The sequence below is a fragment of the Schistocerca gregaria genome, chromosome 4, assembly GCF_023897955.1.
Source record: "Schistocerca gregaria isolate iqSchGreg1 chromosome 4, iqSchGreg1.2, whole genome shotgun sequence".
Taxonomy (NCBI): Eukaryota; Metazoa; Arthropoda; class Insecta; order Orthoptera; family Acrididae; genus Schistocerca; species Schistocerca gregaria.
Window position 1 is genome coordinate 122,007,905 of NC_064923.1, and position 19,508 is coordinate 122,027,412.

Below are 19,508 nucleotides of genomic sequence, written 5' to 3' on the forward strand. Positions count from 1 at the left end.
ATTTTGGAGCATTACATGCCTAGAGGGACCACTGTCACCAGTGCATCATACACAGATGATCTAAAAAAATCATCTGCCACCTGCAATCAAATCAAAGCGACACGGATAGCTGTCAGCAGGTGTCCTTTTGCAACATGACAATGCAAGGCCCCACACCGCCCGTACAACAGTTGCAACAATCACAGACCTGCATTTTGAGTGTCTCCCTCATCCACCATACTCCCCAGACCTTGTTCCAAGTGATTTCCATATGTTTAGACCACTCGAAGATGCAATGGGAGGAAAGAAGTTCCGTTCTGATGAAGAGGTACGCCACACGGTGCACGAGTGGTTGCGTGGACTACCAAAAGAATTTTTTTCTAAAGGAATTTATGCACTTTGTAAGTGCTGGAGGACTTGCATTGAGCGTGGGAGAGATTATGTTGAAAAGTGATACAGCTTTGCAGCACTTTTGCACAATAAATAAAATTTAAAAAATATTTAATGTTTTCATTTGACTCACCCTTGTAGATGTTGTCTCTGGCCAATGTTCAAGTGCTGTATCATCTGGCTGTGGATGAAATCCAGGCCTGGGGCCGAGTCATGTGAAGAGGTAAAAGCCTGGAAGAATTCCCATTCAGTGAAGCGGTTCATCGTAGGCAGGGGTTGGAACAGGGGTGGGGGAGGTCTTCAACTCCTCATTTCTGCTGGAGAAAGGCAGCAGAATAAGAGGAGGACACCAATGCTATTGCAAATTGCATTGTGAGGTGTCCTGCAAGAACCTACAGATCAGTACACAGAGCACCCTGTAGGATAAGATCCTGGATTGTTAATGGTCGCCGGCGTGCAAGAAGACTATGGAGCTTGGATCAAACCTGGGATGAACAAGCACATGTCCTCAGGGAGGAGATGCAGCGCTTCCACCATACCTTTTTACTTTGCTTAGTAAGGTAGTGAGCCTTAGCATGGAGACACTTAAAAGTGATAAGAATAGTCTGTGAAAGGTGTCTAAATTATTGCAGTGCCTGTCAGTGGACTTTGATAGCAATTGCTACGTCCTGGGTCCACCACGGTACCAGCTGATGATGAGGGGGGACCTGTGGATAGGAGGATAGCAGTGTCAGCAGCATGAAGGATAGTGTCAGAGACACCTGGCACGACCACATCAATGTAACCCAAGAGGGAGGTGTTGATGTGCACAGCAGACCTATTCACAGGCCAAATGGCTCTGCAGAGTGCCCAATGTGAAAGCCTGTCTGCCTGGCAGTGGCAGGGGAACAATAGAATCACTGGAAACTTGTCACTGTCACAAAGATCATTATGGGGTGACCAGTTTAGTGCAGCCACAAGACCAGGAGAGGAGATCGTGAAATCGATGGCAGAAAAGGTGCAATGAGCGGCACTGAAGTGTGTAGGAGAAACGTTGCTGTGGGGAGACAGAGTCTGAACAAGTCAGTCAATTACAAGACCCCTACAGGCCGAATTGGCACTCCTCCACTGGTGGTAGTGCGTATTGAAGTCCCCAAGGAGGACATACAGGGTCGGAAGTTGCTGTATTAAGGTAGCCAGTTCAGCACAAGGAAGTGGCCTCCCTGAAGGGAGGTACACATTGTAAATGGTGACTGCTGGGGCCATTCACACACTTACCACTATTGCTTCCAGGTTGGTAAGAAGGGGGATGCAATCACTAATGACACTGTTGTACACCAAAGTGCAGACCCCTGTAGATGCTATCTTGGAGCCAGAATGGTTCCAACAGAACACCTGATAGCCATGAAACATTGGAGAGTGGTCATCATGGAAGTGTGTTTCTTGAAGAGAGAGACAGTATTCAGAATAAGAGGAAACAAGTTGTTGTATTGCTGGCAGGAGGTGGTAATATCTGTTGCAATTCTACTTGAGTATCACGAGGCAAGAGTCCAGGTTAGACTTAAAGACACCAAAGGGAGGCCATGTCATTGGTCATCACCGACCGAGATGGGCTGACATCCATAAAAACTAGGTTTGATTCAGCTTAAGGAGGAGGGGGTGGTGAAGCTCCATGGGATGCTATTGACGCCTCATCCTTGGAATTGTGCTGCTTCTTTTTCTCCCTTGGAGGGAGGGAGGAAAGAATCCTGTATTGCCAAATCCAGTAGAATTAAGTCATCAAGGGTCAAACAGTATCACCTGAAACCGTAATTGGAGTGGCACAGGTGAGCTCTGGATTCAAGGAGCCAGGTAAGGTGGCAGTTGAACATGCTCTCAAGAGTTTTATCCATACAACTGGTAAGGGCTATGTTCTGGAACTGTTAGGGTCAGTGTAATTCTTGCCTCGATCATATACTGGAATCAACACTGCCTCCTTCCAAGTCATGAGGTACTGTCCATCAAACTAGATTTGATTGACAAACAATAGGAACTTGCCTTCAGCTTCAGTGCACTGATAGTGGAGCATGGCATAATGAATCTGATCCAGTCCTGGAGTAGTGGCTCTGGCCACAGACCTGACTCCAATTCCCACATGGAGAATGGAAGATTGTAGACATCATAACATGAGAACTAGTGAAACTGCCTGATCTCCATAGTACTACATAACAGCTGGGACACTGGAATTTGTCTGGATGACACGATGGTAAAAAACGTTCAGATACACCCTGAGCTATGTCTTTCAGTGCATCCACAAAGATGGTATTTCCAACAGGTCCATAAGGAGAGGTGTACGGCCCTCACCTGAAACTGGCTTACTGAGACACACACTTTAGCACTGGAAGTGGACCAATTAAAGGAAGTTGTGAATTCCTTCCAGGAGTTATTCTTCCATTCTTTTATCACCCATCTCACTTATGCTCTCACAGATCTGAAGGCAACGTGGTTTTCTGTAGTTGTGTGGCATCTGAATTTGTGCACAGCTACATCTCTAGCTCTGATTGCTGAGCGACATCATCAGTCCACCTAGGATAGGACATCATTTGAGGTGGTTGCTAGACTAGGAAACGGGATCTGTGGCAGCACATTGGATCTCACAGGTGGTGTGGTCCACCATCTCGTAAGCACAATCCTGTTGTTCAAAGATTGCCTGCTGACAATATTGCAATCAATTTGCCATCTTAACCATCCATCTTCGCGGTCTCCTGTTGACCACCTTGTCAGCAAACAAATCCACACCAGAAAGTGGTCCTGGAATGCAAAGCTGTGGCCACTTCCCACTGAACTGAGCCTGCAAAAACTGGAGAGCAGAAACCAAGTCAATGGCTAAAGATGAGCCTGTAGCTATGGAAAACTGTCATGTGCCCACTGTCCAAAAGGCAATGATTCTCTGAATGGATAACATATTCCATAATTCAACCCCTGCATTCTATAGCACATTGTGGGAGTGCCCGGAAGAGTTCTGTCAGTGATCTGCATGCAACGGATCAGGAAGTGAGAGAGATAAAAAACACACTGTGATTTTAACTGATGTGAGAACTTCCACTGCAACTGCCTGTATGGCCATGGCAAGAAGGACAGGCGATAAGTGGCATCAGACATTGATGAAAAAACCACACCACCATTTGCCCTCTCTCTAGTAACATTGTCTTTCCTATAGGAGTGGTAGGCCCTTAATGCTGAAGTATCTGCAACTTTAAAATGAGTTTTTTTGCAAGCAGATGCAGAACAATCTCTCCTGGGCCAGGAGCTGTAATTCTTCCAGATGTGATTGGTGCCCATTTCAATTCCATTGCAAAACTAAATTTGCTGTGGGGGCCACTGATTAGCAATGGTTATCCCTGGCCCCCTTACTCGGTGGAGGTGATTTACCTCACAGGTCAACACTGGATGGTACCTTGCTCCCCAGTTCTTCCATCAGGATATCAATACCCTCGACAGTAAAATCATCATAAGAAAGGGAGAGGACTAACCAATTCGAAGGTTTACCTCACAATTCCTTCAACTTCGAACAACTTTGTGTGTGACTCTATCCTTATTTAGGGGAGAAGGTGCTTGCATAGATAGAGAGGACAGTTTAGTGGGTTTGTGATAGTGTGCAGCAATATGTGGCTGAGCGTGGCTGAGGTTCCAAGACAGTGATCGACAGTTTCTGAAAGATGTTTGGTTCAAGTGTATGTAGAATTCCCCCAGTGGTACAATGACAAGTGCATGTACTCGTACTTGAATAAATTGGTTGGTTGGCCAGTTTGTTTAAAAGAGGGGAGGGAGGGACCAAACTGCTAGGTCATCGGTCCCTCATTCCTATGAAAATAATTCCACAAGGGTGGGAGTAAAACAGTCAAGGCATGCAAAACACAGCTGGAAGAAAGGAGAAAACCACAAGAATGACAGAAGGGCAACAAACACTAAAATGGACAAAATCGGACAAGAAAACCACAGAGAGATGCAAGAAACAACAAAACAAGAGAGCAGATTACCACGGCTGGCTGACCATGAGAATAAAAAGGAGAAGCCAGCCACTCTGCACCACATTAAATCCTCCATCCTAAAAGCACTAGGTAGGGGGACACAGAGGTACAAAGGACATATGCTAAAACTTAAATCACGAATAAAATGTAAAAGTAAAGCTGCTCTTAAGGCACAGTTGCCCTACATAAAAGGTAGGGTGCTGGGAAAGTAAAAAGTCTGCCGCAGAGCGGCTGAATGTGGGCAAACCAGCAAGAGGTGGACGACTGTCATTTGTGAGCCACAGCAACACCATGGTGGGTCCTCACGGCAGAGGAGGTAACCAAGCGTTAGCCATGTATGACCAATGCGGAGCCAGCAGAGAACAACTGATTCCCTGCATGAGGACCGCTTGGAAGATTCCATACATTCGTAGTCTCCTTAATGACATGAAGATTGTCATGCATACTGTTATGCCATTCCATCTCCAACACCAAAAAACCCTGTGGTGTAAGACAGAATGCAGGTCAGTTTTGGAGATGCCCAACTCCAGAAGCAGTTTCCGTGTAACCTGTTTGGCCAGCCTGTCTGCAAGTTCGTTGCCTGTGATTCCATTATGTCCTGGGGTCCACACAAACACCACTGAATGACGGAACCATTCCAGGGCATTCATGGACTCCTGAATGGACACTACCAAAGGATGGTGAGGATAGCACTGGTCAATAGCTTGTAGGCTTATGCGATTGCAGTCTTTCTCGGCGTATTCCATTGATGAAATCTTCTCGGGTTATCAGCCGAGTGGTGGCGTCGTCTTGTCGCAACGTTTCGATGAGTTTCGTACCCATCATCTTCTGGCGAAGTGTCGGGATGCTGTGTTCCACCTATCTATATAGTTGCTGGACCGTTGTCCGTCTCTGTAGGCCGGTCAATCAGGCATTGAAAACCAGTCCTAAGAATCGATATGTCTCCACTACAATGCATGGATTGTCATTAAGGTAAAGTTCTGGTTCTGGATGAACGGTGCGAAGCCGACAGAAATGCATGACACGCGACTTTGCGGCTGAAAACTGGAAGCCGTGGGCTAGAGCCCGTGACTGCACCTTGTGAATGGCTTCCTGAAGGTGCCACTCACCAACACCAGTACTGGAAGAGCAGCACGAAACGCAGAAGTCATCTGCATACAGAGAAGGTGAGACCGACGGCCCTACAGCTGCTGCTAGACTGTTAATAGCCACAAAAAGAGAGAGAGACACTCAATATGAATACAGGGGTAACTGTGGGAGGCACCAACTTGGGAGCAGGCCCAGAGACCACACTCATACAATGTGGCAAGGGTATGATGTCGCCAGGTCATATTGCATGTTTACGTAAGTAAAAAAAGACAGTAACCAGATGTTGGCAACTGGAAAAGGCTGTTTGGATGGCAGACTCGAGGGACACAAGATTATCAGTGGCAGAGTGACCCTGACGAAAGCTGCTCTGACATGGAGCCAGTAGGCCACGTGACTCCAGGACCCAACCCAACCACCAACATACCATACATTCCAGCAACTTACAAAGAAAGTTGGTGAGGCTGACGGGCCATTAGCTATTAACATGAAATGTGTTTTTACCGGGTTTGAGCACCGCAATGATGGTGCTCTCTCGCCATTGTGATAGAAAGATTTCATCGCACCAGATACAGTTGAAGATGACGAGGAGATGTCGCTTGTAGTCATATGAGAGATGTTTAATCATCTGACTGTGGATCCAATTTGGCTCAGGAGCTGTGTCAGGGAAACATGCAAAGTGCCCGGCAAAGTGCTCGGCAACCGCGTTTGCGTCGGTAGATAACACGTCACTGATGTTAATGGCAGAGACACCTGTTGGGGACTGGTACCCAAAAAGGTGTCTGATCTTCGTACAGACTTGGGAAGGTGATGTATGGCACCCTATGGTCGATACATACATATCCCAAAACTCCTGTTTCTGTTGTTGTATAAACTGGTGAATGCGGGCATGGAGCTGCTTAAAGGCTATTAGGTGCTCTAGGAAAGGATGTCACTGTAGAGCTCACCAAAGCTCTTTAATTGCCTCAGCGACTTCAGCCACCACCAAGGGACTGTCTTTTGCCAGGGGCACCCTAAAGAATGAGGGATCGCATTTTCCACCGCAGACAAAATGGTTGTAGTGAACTGCTTAACGACAACATCAATGGTGACATTCAGCGGTGACAGCAGAGATGAAGGCTTCCCAGTCTGCCTTGTTTAAAGCCCATCTGTGTTGGTATCAGTGGGCACGACACCAGGGTGTTACAGGACGATGGGGAAGCGGTCATTACCACACAGATTGTCATATATTCTTCATTGAATAGATCGGAGAAAGCCAGGACTGCAAACCGAGAGATCAATGGCTGAATATGTGCTATGTGCCACACTAAAATGTGTGGGGGCACCTGCAATTAAGAGGCAGTGATCAAGGATGGTTTGGGGAGGGGGGGGGGGGGGTGTTGCTCCTGAAGTAGGTTGTGCAGGAGCAACAGGGAGGGATGAAGTTGTTGTTGTTGTTGTTGTTGTTGTTGATTATTATTATTATTTGGGTTGAGGGAGCACTCAACATCATGATCATCAGCGCCGTGACGAAAAGTCAGCAAGAAATCTCATCGGTGCGGACGAAGGTAGTCTCCACAGGTGGAGCATGTTTGTAATGTACTGAAGTTTGCCGACCTTCCCCACCAGTTTAGGGATGAGGCCTGACAGTTCACAAAATTTCACCACTCTTAACACTGGTATCAGTCGGTATCTGCAAGAATGGTGGGCAGATCTCCAGGGAGACTGAGGACTGTCCTAATATCAGTATACAGGACACACATAGCCACAATATGCTGAACTGAAAGTGGCACACCACAAACTTCACAGAATGACGGATCCTCTCACCGGAGGGAGAAGCCATGTGTGAAAGGGCTATGCCCGATGCACAGTCTGGTAAGCAAAGCCTCCTTCCAGCAGCCAGGCTGACAAGAAGTCCGCCAAGCCTTTGTGGTCAATTTGAGCGACTGCAGTTTGTTGCCCGACACCTGCAACCATTCAGTCTCCCACTGACACTTGATGCATTTGTCAGAAAATAAGATAATGGCATACAACAGGGTAGGACATTGGACAGCACCATCCCAACATGCTTCCTTGGCAGCTTGATCAGCCATGCCGTTACCCTGTATCCCAACGTGGCCAGGTACCCAGCAAAAGATCACCTCCTTGCCATGGCATTGGAGCCACTTTAAGGAGTCATGGATGAGCTGAATCAGCAGGTCTACCGGATACATTTGGTGAAGTGCTTGCAGTGCACTAAGAGTCGGAACAGACAAGGAAACACTTATGTTTATGTCTTTTTCTTTGTTTTGGTTTTCGGGTGCAAAACTGCTATGCTCATTAGTGTAACTGCTATTGTCATTAGTGTACAAAACGAAAATGGAAACCAGCAGCAATGGGAATGGAACTAAAAATATTGGAGAAACTAAAAGCAGAAGGAAAGCTTAAAAAACACTACAGAAGGGGGTTGGTTGACCCCAAAAAGAGCTTCAAATGACTGACGTTATCTCACTGGCACTAACAAACTCGAGAACACGATCGGCTGAGCACGTATCATCTGCTAAAATGGACGATATATCAGGCGACAGCTGTAGACGGGTGCATAATTGAGTAAAATACAGGCACTCAAGTAAAAGGTGTCTTACCGTCCACAGCTGAAACCAGTGGGGACAGAGTGGGGGAGGATCGCCACTTAAAAGATGATGGCTAAAAAGACGGTGCCCTATCCGAAGTCTAATTAAAATTATCTCCTTCCGACGATGAGTTCGGGAGGAAGAGGTCCAAGCACAGGGAAGAGCTTTCACGTCCCAAATTTATTATGGGGAAATGTCGACAAATGTGCGTGCCATAAAAAAGCAACATGACGACATAAAACACTTCTTAGATCAGCGAAGGGAATCATGCGTATAACTGGCTGAAGAAGAGAGACTGCAGCCTTGGCCACTATGTCGGCAGCCTCATTTCCACAGATACCAACATGTCCTGGGATCCAGAGAAACGCCACAGAGATGCCCCCCAAGTGGAGCAAGTGGAGGCAGTCCTGAATCCGGTGGACCAGAGGGTGGACAAGGTAGAGAGCTTGGAGACTGAGGAGAGAGCTGAGTGAATCTGAACAGATAACATACTGTATCTGCTGATGGTGACGGATGTATTGGACAGCCTGGAGAACAGTGTAAAGCTCCGCAGTATAAATTTAACACTGGTCGGGAAGCCGAAATCGATATGGGGTGTCGCCAACAATATAGACACTCCCTACACCAAACGATGTTTTTGAGCCATCAGGGTAAATAAACGTGGCTTCCTTCATTTGTGCACATAGAGCAGCAAATGCCGGCGATAAACAAGTGAAGGGGTACCATCCTTGGAAAACTGACAAAGGTCCGGGGATGGAGCCAAGGCGCTGTATCCCAAGTTGTCAAAGTTTTAGGAAAGCAGAAGGAAAGAGAATGGAGCAGTTGATGGAAGCGGACTCCCGGTGGTAGTAGGGAGGAAGGGCGGCCTGCATACCCCAAATCCAACGAGGTGTCGAAAAAAATGTCATGGGCAGGATTTGCAGGCATGGAAGGCAGTTGGCTAGCATAAGCCCCAGACACTAAACGTAGTTCACGGTGGTGGATAGAGTCGAGACGCCGAAGAACAGACGGCCGATCAGAGGAGTAAACTATGCTTCCACAGTCCAATCTCGAGCGCACTAAGGCGCGATAGAGGCGGAGGAGTACCACTCGGTCTACTCCCCAGGAGGTACCATTCAGGACACGGAGGGTGTTGAGGGATCGCAGACAGTGAGCCGACAGATAGGAAATGTGGGAGGACCAGCACAGTTTTCTGTAAAACATAAGACCCAAGAATTTAGCGACGTCCGAAAACGGAAGGTTGACAGGTCCTAGATGTAAGGAAGGTGGAAGAACGCAAACGGTCTTACTGGGAGAAAAGCAGAAGCTGGTTTCGATACTCCAAGAGTGGAGGCGATCGAGACATCCTGGAAGATGTCGCTCAGGAAGGCTGGTCCATTGAGAGCTGTAGTAGATCACAAAATCGTCCACAAAGAGGGAGCCCGAGACATCAGGAAGGAGACAATCCATTATGGGATTTATGGCAATGGCAAACAGTACAACACTTAGCACAGAGCCATGGGGTACCCCGTTTTCTTGGGAGAAAGTAGGGGAGAGAATAGTGTTCACCCGCACTCTAAATGTGCACACTGCCATAAATTCGTGAAGAAAAAGGGGCAGCCGACCTCAAAAACCCCAAGAGAACAGTGTGCGGAAGATGCCTCTCCTCCAACAGGTATCGTATGCTCTCTCCAGATCAAAAAATATTGCTACCGTTTCGCGTTTCCGGAGAAAATTGTTCATGATATAAGTGGAGGGGCGGAATAGCGGAAGAAGAGAGTGCATGTTGGAGTTCTCGCATGGAGAAAACAGTATTGTAGCTTTCGCGATTTTGAGAGGAGAAGGGAAGAGGTTGCGTTTCCGCAGCGCGTTTCTTCGGGAGAAACGCTGGTGGGTAATTTGAAGAGCTCAAAATCTCAGCAAAGTGTTGACCCAGTGAGCCCAGAGACCGAGGAGAAACTAGGTGCGCCAGATAACCGTAGAAGCCGACTCCAAACTTCCGAGGAGGGAGTGAAGGTGTTAAATGAACTAGTAAAGAAGTCCCAGCTTGTCTTCTTGCTATCGCTGATGACGCGACGGCATCGCACACGGAACTGCTTATAGCAGATACAGTTGGCCAATGTAGGATGGTGTCTGAAAACGCAAAGAGCACGCCGCCGCTCACGTATTGCATCACTGCATGCCTCGTTCCACCAAGGAACTGGGGGCCACCGGGGCAAATTGGAGGTGCGAGGTATTGAACGTTCCGCAGCTGAAAGAATAACGTCTGTAATATGAATGACCTCATCGCCGACGCTAGGAAAGTGACGGTCATCGAATGTCGCTAGAGACGAAAAGTGTCCAATCGGCTTGGGCAAACTTCCAGTGTCGCGGGCGCACATATGGCAGGTGCGGCTGCAATCTAAGGACACATGGAAAGTGGTCATTCGAGTGTGTATCAGCAAGGGCAAACCATTCAAAGTGCCGAGCTAGCACAACAGTACCGACCGAAAGGTCCAAATGAGAGAAATTTGTCGTGGAAGCAGACAAAAATGTAGGGTCCCCAGTGTTGAGGCAAACAAGATCCGCTTGGTGGAAGACTTCTATCAATAGTGACACACGCGGACAAGGATGTGGAGATCTCCAAAGCGGGTGGTGGGCACTGAAGTCCCCAACCAGCAAACAGGGGGATGGAAGCTGAAGAAGAAGATGAAGGAGATCAGCTCGTGCCATTGATGTGGACGATGGAATGTATACAGTACAAAGAGAGAAGGTGTATCCAGAAAGGGAAAGACGGACAGCGACAGCTTGGAAGGAAGTGTTTAAGGGGATTGGGTGATAATGGGGAGTATTATGGAGAAGAATCATGAGTCCTCCATGTGCTGGAGTGCCTTCAACAGAGGGGAGATCAAATTGGGCTGGCTGAAAAGGGGGGAAAACAAAGCGGTTGTGGGGACGCAGCTTTGTTTCCTGAAGACAGAAGATGACCGGCGATTAGGATCGCAAGAGGATCGATTGGCTCGAATGCCGCGTATATTCTAATGGATAATGGACATAGGGTGGACAGAAAATGCAAGAATGTGACCAAGGTTGCCCTCAACTCAACTGCAGCTCAGAGTTTGTGACTAACAGCGTGGAATGGCAGTCAGCTGAAGGCAGAAGATCCTGATCCATAGGTTGCTCAGGAGCAGCTCCTGCCACCAGCGATCGGCCGGTTGATCGATCGCCGGCAGTGCACCTCGGCGACACAGAAGATGGCCGAGGGCGAATACCGCCAGGTGGTGATGTAGATGAGACACGCCGTGGATGTTTAGATGAAGGAGGAATTTATGATTGTGAATTTGGGGTACGTAGAAAATCTTCACGTGTAGGCTCTTTTTTGGAAGTCCGGGTGTCTGACTTTTGGGCTTGAGATTTAGCAGAACCCGATGAAGGGTGAGCAGGCGAAAGTGGGGAGGTTGAACGGGCGATCTTTGCGCTGGCCGATCTGATGACTGTAGCACTAAAGGTGAGATCACAAGTCTGCATGGCCGCCTCCTTTGTTGGCCGAGGAGAGGCAAGGACAGTGCTGTATTTACCTGTCTGAGGCACAGTGGGCTTTCGACTGGCGGATAATTTTCAAGCAGCAAAGGTCGACACCTTTTCCTTCATTCTGATTTCCTGAATGAGCTTCTCATCTTTAAAAATGGGGCAATCTCGAGAGGAAGCAGAGTGGTCACCCATACAGTTGATGCAACGAGGGGATGGAGGTGGACAAGCACCCTCATGGGCATCCTTGCCACACGTAACACTTTTGGCCGGATTGGAACAGGACTGGCTGGTATGATTGAACCTCTGACACCAATAGCAATGCGTAGGGTTTGGGATGTAAGGGTGCAAACGGAAATTATCTCATAGTCCGCTTTGATGTTTGATGGGAGTTGAACTCTGTCAAATGTAAAGAAGACAGTACGGGTTGGAACACTGTTCTTGTCAATCCTTTTCATGACTATGAACAGCAGTTGCGCCCTGGTCAGACAGGTAGTGTTGAATTTCCTCGTGGGACAATCCGTCGAGGGAACGTGTATAAACAACCCCACATGAGGAATTTAAAGTGGGGTGCGCTTCCACCCAAACAGGGAAAGTGTGTATCAGTGAAGTATGCAACAATTTTTGTGCCTGGAAGGCAATGACTGTTTCTAACAACAAGGTGCCATTCCGTAATCTGGAACAAGACTTGACAGGGCCCGCAATTGTGTTGACCCTTTTCTGAATAATGAAAGGGTTGACCGTGGAGAAGTCTTGACCTTCGTCAGACCGAGAAACAACAAGGAACTGTGGCAACAATGGAAGAACTGTCTGTGGCTGAGACTCATTGAACTTACGCTTGTGAGCAGACATAGCAGAGGATGAGGAAACCATTGAGGAAGTATCCTGCATGATTACCGGCATCTCCGATGGCATGCTCCTCCCTTGTGGAGGCCCTCTCTGAGGGCACTCCCGCCTTAGGTTACTGTTCACACCTCAGGTCACACCTCCCGAGAAACAGACGGAGGGACCAATCGGCACTTTCGGAAGGTATAAGCTCGAGTAATCACCCCTCCCTGGGCCTGGCCCTTACCAGGGGGTACGCACGTGTCCTACCCATCTACCCGGGGCGGGGAATTACGCGTTAGCCCCTCACAGGTTACGCATGGGTCGGCCTTCAGACACGCACAGTGAGGAAAAAGGGAAAAGGGAAAAACAAAGAAGGGGAAAGGAAAGAAGAGAGGTCTCAAACGCCGCAGCGGAGAAAGGGTAAAGAGAAGAGGTAAGGAAAAGGGAAGGACAAAGGAAGGCCGAAGACATGCAAGCAGAGAAAGCGAAGAATGTGCGACATTTTCGAGCGTCCGTCTCCAGACGTAGGCACAAAACATACTCCCAGAGGGGGAGAAAGGGAAGGAAAGAGGCATGGGTGAGGAGGGTGGGGGCGAAGATGGGGGATGGGGAAGGATGCGGAAAAGGAAGGCATGCAGCCCGGAAAGGAAGGAGGGTCACATTAGCTCGGGGTCCCGTGCTCGCTACGCACGTATCCACAAAAGATTTGCGGACCCCCTGGGGGGATGTTGATGCCTGAACCCTCTACAGTGCCATCAGAATGCCATCCAGAACAACAGAGAGCATTCTCCCGCTAGGATCCATCTGTATAAGTAATGATAAAATACTTAAAATAGATTAAAACAAAGCTGTAAAAACCATATCTGGAGTACAACTTTTCGTGTACTGTGTCAAGCTTAAAATCACTTTCGATCTCTGAAGACACCAAGACGGCAGTGCATTCCATCCATGGGTGTGTATTATCATACCTGAGAGATCCAGATCCTTGAGACAGTCCATAGCACATACACGAAGTGGCTGGGTCGCTTGGGGCCAATTCCTAAACAGTCATTCGAAGGTGGGTTGTATCACTGAACTAAATGCCAATGACTGAGGTGACGCTGAGATTTTCAGTGTCTGTCAATCCAAAAGGGTACATCGCTGAATCCAGAGTGGTGCTTCACCAGCCTCTGCACACAGACTCTGAACTGGGCTGGTCCAAAAGGCTCCAGTCAATATCCAAATGCCCCTCGTGGTGGACAGCATCTAACATCAGGAGGTAGGAAGGATGGGCCAAACCGTAGACTACACTGCCATAGCCTTAATGTGATTGAACAAATGCCCTATAAAAACTGCATGAGCCAGGAGCTATCAGCTCCCCATGTTTTTCCGCCAAGGTATTACGAAATGTTCGATGACTGGAACCCCTTTGTTCATAGGTCTTTCAGGTGTGGGAGCCATGTTAATTTCGAGTCAAATAATAAGCCCAAAAATCGCACACTGTCTTGAAAACGTAAAATACAGTCCCCCACTGAAACAGGGAGGGAAGTCCCTCCCCCCAATTAAGGGAGCAGGTGGAGTCTGACGGTTCTGAGAGCCATCTGTAAGCAGTGGAATGGGAGATGGTAGAACAGTTATTATAGTGGTGGTGTAGGTTGGTGTCATATGCACAGGATGTAGCCTTTCATATTTTCTCTTAGCCTCAGTGTAGGTCAGTCGGTCCACGGTCTTTTATTCCATTATTTTTCTTTCTTTCTTTCTGGAGAATCCTACAGTCTGGCAAGCAAGGCGAATGGTGCTCTCCATAGTTGACACATATGGGAGGCGGGGCACAGGGAGTATTGGGATGTAAAGAACATCCACAATCCCAGCAAGTAACGCTGGAAGTACAGTGGGGAGACATATGGCCAAACTCCCAGCACTTAAAGCACTGCATTGGGAGAGGGAAATATAGCTTTACTCCGCAGGGACAGACAATCACCTTGACCTTCGCGGGTAATGTGTCACCCTCTAAAGCCAACGGTGGCAACCTAATTATCATTTGGACACCGGCGGATGTGTCAGATGAAATGGACACCTCACCACTCTGAAATGGCACGCAGCTCATTGTCAGACTGTAAAAGAAGATTCCTGGGAAATATGATACCCTGGACCATATTTAAGCTCTTATGGGGTGTGATGCAAACGGAAACATCCCCCAACTTGTCCAAGGCGAGTAGTGCTCATGACTGGGCAGAGGATGCTGTTTTGATCAAGACTGACTGACTGACTGCATTTTGAACAGGCCCTCCACCTCCCCAAACTTGTCCTCTAAAAATGCTCCACCAAAAAAAATGTTTCACTGACAAGAAATATTCCCCATTAACTCTCATACATACAAGCTACCAGGGTCAATAAGCTTCACTGCCAGCATGGTGTTCCTTCCATGGTGTGCCTGGGAGGGGAGGGGAGGGGAGGGGAGGGGACAATTTGTGGTCATACTTATTAGCACTGAAGTTAGACCTTCACCGCTTAGAGATTGCTGGTGGTCAAACACCAGCAAGAGATGATGTACTACACTTCATGGCATGTCATCCGCCACAATGCCACCCACTCCGACCAGGGGCTTGCCACACGGGTGCCACCCAGCCGCAGCAAAGGCCACTTGACAGGATGGCCATTGCCGACAGAATCCCAATGCCCCAGGCTGACAGGCATCTACTCCTTGGCATATGTGGGGAGTTAACGATGCAAGCATCAGCAGAGTGGTCCCTGTGTGGTCAGGGGGCTACAACTAACAGGGTACATGGCAGCACCACCACAACAGACTGGCTACCGTGTTGGATATCAGGCGCAAATGAGCTAAGAAGTCCATTTTCGTCAACAGCGCAGAAAGCGATACTGCACAGAGGATGGAGAAAAACACATCCAGGAGGGTGATCTCACCCAACAGTTGGAGAATAAGCAGAAGTGCAGATCCACGTCGACGAAGGATGCAAGAGGTCTCAGCACGCGATGGACACTATGCACCATGTAAGACGCACCTCCCCAATTGGCTCACTATTCAGGAAAATTTTGAGAATGGAGGTCAAACCCTACAGGGGACCATCACAAAGGCCGAAACGTGAGAGACTCCTTTTAGACACCTCTTACGACAGGCAGGAATACCGCGGGCCTATTCTAGCCCCCGGACCCACAGGGGGGACTTGAATAAATGGTCTGGGTTTGTGTACAGCCATCACACTTGGTAACTAGCTTCTTAAGGTCCGAAGCAAAAGAAGTAGCGAACACCAGTGTTTGCATAGATTAAAAAGATTTTTTGCTTCACCATAGGGTATGTATCTCATAACTCTCAACTCCTGAATTTTCCTTTTCTCATTAGAAAAACAGCACTTCCTGCTCTGCTTTATAAATTTTGAAGGCATTACACAACAATCACCAGATCTGTGAGCTGGGCCTCCTCGATTTCCACACATAGCACTCCCATTACAGACCAAAGTGGTATCACCAAATCTTTTGCATCTGAAGCATTACAATGAGTTGGGAACAAGTGGTTGAAGCTTGAGATGGATGTAGCCTGCAAGAATATGTTCATGTAATTCCACAGGATTTAACATTTTTTCTAATGTTGCAGTTTCTTTCAATGTGCCATTGACCCTTCTCATATGTTCTGCACTTCTGTGACACCTGTATGTTCCAACCTCATGTAACTCCTGAGAGTCCATTACATCATAGCAGGTAATCATGTCTCTGCAGAGGTTAAAGAGTGTTATGTAACTCAGCCATCATACAGCAGTCACCCAAGGTCTTGCACCCCAGAAGCTTACCATATATACTTGGTCTGACATAGCAGTTCCAACAAGAAGTGTTCCATTATAAAGTCATTTAACACTTTTTAAGGACCCAGAAATATACTAAAATGCCTTGGGAAATATAGAGTGGGGAGATCATTTCGAAGGATCCCTCTGATCTCTTGATAACAATGAAAGGGTTATGGAAACTAGTGTCAACTCATTCCATGTTGTGTAAATGAAGGAGGATGACTTCAAGAGCTATCAAACCACAAACCCAATAATAAAGCTGAAAGAAGTTAAATGAGTAAGGGGATTAGTGGGAGTAAAATTCAATGAGTTCAAAAGTAAAATAGGCCTACTATCTAGGAAACTGATGAAATAAACATAAAACGTTTTGGTCCTACATAAGGTCAGTAAACAGACAAAAAGAATCTATGCAATCACACTGTGATCACTGTAGTATGCAGCAGTGCAAGCTTCAGTGCAAACAATCTTACACAGGTTATACATTTTAAACTCTGAGTGCTGCGAAAAATGTACTTCGTGCTATAGCATCAGCAAATAATCTATATTTTTACATTAAAAGGTTTTGGCAGTAATATGTCAAAAAAAATTGCTTACCTAATATTTCAGTGAATAAATGAATATTTTAGAAAATTTTTGAATATTAGGAGTGTTGTGCATAATATATTTTCTAGTAAATTGACATTTGTTAGTTACAGTTACTGTAGCACATATCATAACAATCATATCATGTTACATTTAGTTCTCTCTTTAAACAGGAGTGTACACTGTCTGCATTAATCTTAAATTTTTGCTAATTTCAAATTTTTTATGTAAGTTTCTTAGTGATCAAAACCTTGAAGGTTAGGTTTCACAGTGAGTGTTACTTGTGTCAGGTGAAACTACAAGTTCAGTGTAAACAATCACAATTTATTTTATTTCCATTACTTGTTTCAGAGGTTTAAAGCCTCCAAATGGATTTGTGTCAATTAATAAGCCATGTTTTGTTGTGTGTATGAGTCTGGGCTAACGTGTGCCACTTTCTCCAACAGTGAGATGCCCCTTTTCCTGCCAAGTATATACCACATATATTTTGTAAACACTGAAGCCTTTAGCCCCTGGGAACTGTGACACTGGCTAGCCCAAAGTCATGCACACAAAAAAACATGTTAGTTAATTAAGTTCACCTCATGGGATTCATACCTCTGGAACATATACTGGAAATAAAATAAATTGTGATCGCCAAGAGTAAACATTTAGTTTCAATTAAAATAGTTTGTCTGGAAAGCTCCATGGCGAGTCGTATCCCGCGGTGAAGGATGGGGTCAAGCAACTGCAATGCGGAAGGTGATGACCCGTAAGCCAGGCTCCCATAATCTAGACGGGACTGAATTAACGCCTGGTAAAGCAGTAGATGGGTAGACCGATCGGCACCCCGGCTGGTGTGGCACAAGCAACAAAGAGCATTAAGATTCCACCAGCACATCTGTTTAAGCTGCCGAATATGAGGGAGCCAAGTCAACCGGGTATCAAAAACCAATCCCAAAAACCGATGCGTCTCCACCACAGCAAGAGGTTCACCATCAAAATAAAGCCGTGGCTCAGGGTGAACAGTCCGTCGCTGGCAGAAATGCATAACACAGGTCTTTGCAGCCAAAAACTGGAAACCATGCACTACAGCCCAAGACTGCGCCTTGCAGATACCACGCTGCAGCTGCCGTTCAGCAGCTGCAATGCCACAGGAGCTAGAGTATACGCAGAAGTCATCAGCATACAAGGAAGCTGAGACAGACTTCCCACTGCTGCAGCGAGCCCATTAATTGCAATTAAAAAGAGGTAGACACTTAAGACAGATCCTTGCGGTACCCCATTCTCCCAAACTCTGGAGAAACTATGGGAAGCCCCTCAACTTCCATGCGGAAGGAACAAAGCGACAGAAAATTTTGTATGAAAATCGGGAGCAGACCCCAAAGACCCCAACCATTAAGCTTAGAGAGGATGTGATGTCGCCATGTTGTATCATATGCCTTCCACAAGTCAAAAAAGATGCCGACCAGATGCTGATAGCGGTCAAAGGCTGCACAGATGGCAGAGTCCACGCACATCAGATTATCGGTGGCAGAGCAGCCCTTATGGAACCCGCCCTGAGACGGAGCCAGAAGGCCTTGAGACTCAAGTAGCCAACTCAACCTCCGGCTCACCATGCGTTCGAGCAACCTGCAAAGAACGTTGGTGAGGCTCATGGGGCGGTAGCTGTCCACCTCCAGTGGGTTCTTGTCGGGTTCCAACACGGGGATTACGATGCTTTTCCACCATTGCGACGGAAACTCACCCTCAACCCAATGGTTGAAAAGGTCTACGAGGCGTCGCTGGCAGTCCACCAAGAGGTGTTTGAGCATCTGACAGTGGATGTGATCTGGCCCTGGAGCCATATCAGGGCAAGCGGCTACGGCACTTTGGAATTACCCCTCACTGAATGGAGCATTGTACGATTCAGGATAGCGCGTGTGAAATAGTGGAACTCTGAGCAAAATGCTCCGCTAAGCGGTTTGCAATTGTATCGGAATCAGTACAGACTGCTCCATTCAGTGAAACTGCAGGTATGCTAATCTTGACCCAAACCTGCGATGGAGAGGTATAGAGGCCAATGGTGGGGAGACATTTTTTCCAGCACTCCTGCTTCTGTTGGCGAACGATGCATTGGTTCACTCAGTTACCACCGGCATCGTTACTGTCGGAGAAACTGCCATTCCCTGTTCTTCTGGGTCGGCAAAGGACTGTGGCTTGGTGGTCGCCTGAGATCACCGAGGCAATTAGAGATTGCAGGCGGGCACTCCAGCGTCACAAGCGGCGGGCACTCCAGCATCACAAGCAGCATCCCTCATTAGAACACCTCATTGCCTTTAAACGGCTCCGTGCGCAGGCCCACTGCATCATTTGCCAACACAAGCAGGAGTGCTGGGAACAGTTTGTCTCCTCCATACCTCCCCATCGCAGGTTTGGGCCAAGATTGGGCAACTCTGTGGCTATCGGACCACCGTCATTGTTCCTGCGCTTTCACTGAATGTAGCGGTTTGTACTGACCCCAACACAATTGCCAACCACTTAGAGCATTTTGCTCATAGTTCCACTTCTGCAAATTACCCACTGGCCTTCCACTCCATTAAAGATCAGTTGGAGCATTGGAGCACTTCATTTCACACGCGCCACCCTGACTCTTACCATGTTCCGTTCATTGAGTAGGAATTCCAAAGTGCCCTAGCTGCTTGCCCTGATATGGCTTCTGGGTCCAACCGCATCCACTGTCAGATGCTCAAACGCCTCTTGGTGGACTGCCAGCAGCGCCTCCTAGACCTTTACAACCATATCTGGGTTGAGGGTGAGTTCCCGTCGTACTGGCGGTA

The 19,508-nt window shown here is 47.5% G+C and overlaps 1 protein-coding gene across 2 annotated transcripts in view; it reads right to left on the minus strand.

The window, feature by feature from the left end:
* LOC126266598 (U6 snRNA-associated Sm-like protein LSm1) overlaps window positions 1–19,508 on the minus strand; it is a 53,647-nt gene that overhangs the window by 16,141 nt on the left and 17,998 nt on the right. The window contains exon 2 of one of the 2 annotated variants that reach the window (XM_049970918.1): window positions 503–600. The exons of the other annotated variant lie outside the window; for it this stretch is intronic. The gene's annotated coding sequence lies outside the window, so the exon portion shown is untranslated. The remainder of the gene's footprint in view (window positions 1–502; window positions 601–19,508) is intronic. 2 annotated transcript variants of the gene reach the window in all.